The sequence below is a fragment of the Elephantulus edwardii genome, unplaced genomic scaffold (assembly GCF_000299155.1).
Source record: "Elephantulus edwardii isolate Elephantulus edwardi_28Jun2011 unplaced genomic scaffold, EleEdw1.0 scaffold00110, whole genome shotgun sequence".
NCBI classification, from domain to species: domain Eukaryota; kingdom Metazoa; phylum Chordata; class Mammalia; order Macroscelidea; family Macroscelididae; genus Elephantulus; species Elephantulus edwardii.
The window spans coordinates 1,229,866-1,232,540 of record NW_006399860.1 but is presented as its reverse complement, the minus strand read 5'-3'; the positions used below and the strand labels follow the sequence as shown (position 1 = coordinate 1,232,540).

General features: G+C 40.2%; 1 pseudogene; it reads right to left on the bottom strand.

Moving 5' to 3' along the window:
• Nucleotides 1–2,146: 2,146 nt before the first annotated feature.
• Nucleotides 2,147–2,669, bottom strand: LOC102845055 (annotated as a pseudogene).
• Nucleotides 2,670–2,675: the final 6 nt, after the last annotated feature.

The following is a 2,675-nucleotide window of genomic DNA, read 5'->3' as shown; positions in this document are numbered from 1 at the left end:
TGTCAATTGGTATACCATCTATTCCTGGAGCCTTATTTTTTGCCATTTCCTTCAAAGCAGCCTGAACTTCTTCTTTCATCACCATAGGTTCTTGCTCATATGTTGTTTCATGAAATTCTTCTGTGTCTTCCAATTCCTTTCTAAAAAGGAAAAGCTGCTTAGCAGGTATTATTTGCAGATTGTCTTTGAATTAGAATACAGCCAAAGGGAGTTCCTGGCCTTCTTCATATTTCCCCCATGTTTAATGACACATTCTTGTCCTTACATCTAACATTTCTCTACTGTTTACAAGGTTCAGATTTTTTTTAAAAAAAACCCACAGCAGTTGTCATTGAGTTGCTAACTGATCCTCCAGCAGGTTTTCAGGAGGCTGTAAATTGCACTGGAGGAGACTGTCCATCCTTTTCTCCCTTGAGAGCAACTGGTGGATTCAAACTGCCAGAGAGGTGCCACCTTTGGGTTAGAAGTGCAGCTCCCTACAGATTATGCCACCAGAACTCCGTACAAAAGCTTGCACTTGAAAACCTGCTGTCATATTTCTCAGGAAGGTGCTAGATTTTCCTTAGTGCATTTTCAATTAATCTTTATATATGTGAGTGGAGTGGTGAGAATGAATGTGTTTGAAACAGCAAGGTTGGCACAGGATAGAACGGTGTTTAGGGCTCTTGTACATAGGGTTGCTATGAGTTGCAAACAACTCGATGGCACATAACAACAAACAACAACAATACTAATAAAAACACTTCAAAGGAGAATGACAGATTTCTGAGCAGGGTTAGAATTTGAGAAATATGTGGATCATAACAAATTATGGCTGACATTAAAAAGAATGGGAATCTCAGAATACTTAATTGTGCTCATGCGAAATCTCTAACTAGGCCAAGAAGCTGTTGTCTGAACAAGGGAACACTGCATGGTTTGAAATCAAGAAAGGTGTATGTCAGGATGTATCCTTTCTCCTCACCTATTCAATAATTTGAGAAGTTGGACTATAAGAAGAAGAATGTGGTATCAGGGTTAGAGGCAGACTCATCAACAGCATGTATTATGCAGATGACACAACATTACTTGCTGAAAGTGAGGAGGACCTGAAATGCTTGCTGCAGAGGGTCAAAGACTAGAGCCTTCAACACAGGTTACAACTTAACATAAAGAAAACAAAAATTCTCATCACTGAGCCAATAGACATGATAGATGGAGAAGAGATAGGAATTGTCAATTATTTCATCTTACTTGGATCTACAGCAAGATTGCTGTACATTTCCTTGGCACCAACAGCAAGGAAAAAAAAAATGATGTGTTGCATTAGGAAAATTTGCTGTCAAGGATTCTTCCAAAATGCTCAAGAGCAAAGATGTCAGTTTGAAGACTAAGATACACCTAAATCAAGCTGTGGCCTTTTCAATCACTTGCTATGGGAGAAATGATGTCTTTGAGTTGCAATGTTAGAGAAGAGTGTTAAATATCCCATGGACTTCCAAAAGGATAAACAAGTATGCCTTGGAAAAGGTGCAGCTGGGGTGCTCCTTGGAGGCAAGAATAGTGAAACTTCATCTGACATACTTTGGGCATGTCAGAAGAGGCTAATCCTTAAAAAAGGACATCATGGTAGAAAGCCGGCAAAGGAGAAGATCCTCAGTGAAGCAGTGTTATACAATGACTATAATTGTGAGCTCAAGTGTGTTAAAGAGGATAAAGTTGGTACAGGATAAGGCAGGGGTCATACCCATTGTTCACTGGGTCACTGACTTGTAGCTGACTTAATGGCACTTAACAGCATATTCCTATATTACTTTTTAAAATTCTTGTTCTTTTAAAAAAATCAGTAATTTGTTCTTATAAGACTAAGTTAGTTCACTCAGCATAAGGCTCTCCATTCTATCCCAAGTTGTGTGGTATTTTTCCAAAATCATTGCTCCTGAGTGCTGGATAGTATTCCATTGTGTAAATGTACTACAATTTCTCAATCAGTTTTTTTTTCTTTCTTTTTTTTTTTTTTTTACAAAAGGCAAGGTATGTTTATTTAGATTAAGTCATCCAGTTGCCTGATTCAATGTGACTTAAGGCCTCAAAGAAACTATCTTTTCCTTTACTCGATCTCCCAAGGTTTGAGCCTAGAGTGGCAGGAATGCTTCTTAGGGCCTGTTCACAGGTTTACAAGTTTCTCATTGAGGGCAATCTGTGACTGTGTGAGATTAGCCAAGTAGGTCACCATCAGCAGGTCATTGATATTGCTGTTGAGCATGGTCTCAAAGTCATCAGGAATAATTTTAGGTACTTGGTTGACCAGACTCATCAAGAAGGAGCCCACAGTATTGTCAGCTGAAACTTTTCCAGACAACACATCTTCTGCATACTGCAATACTGTGCTCAGGGCATCCTGGATGCGGGCTGATGCTCCTCCAACCTCTCAAGTCACTTGAGAGTCCAATCACCTGGTTGGGACTAAAACAGGTCTTCATAATGAGGTCAACTCCAATGCATTCGTTGTCATAATATGCGTATCTCACTGCCAAAGGTGTGAACATCACTCCCATGGTCCTTCCAGGGACACCCATTAAAGTGCTGACATAGGCCTTGATGCTCATGCGGCCATTCTGGAGGCTGGTGTCCACAGTGAGGTGAATGGGGTTGGGGGCCTCTCGGCTATAGTACTCATGAATCAGTACAGAATG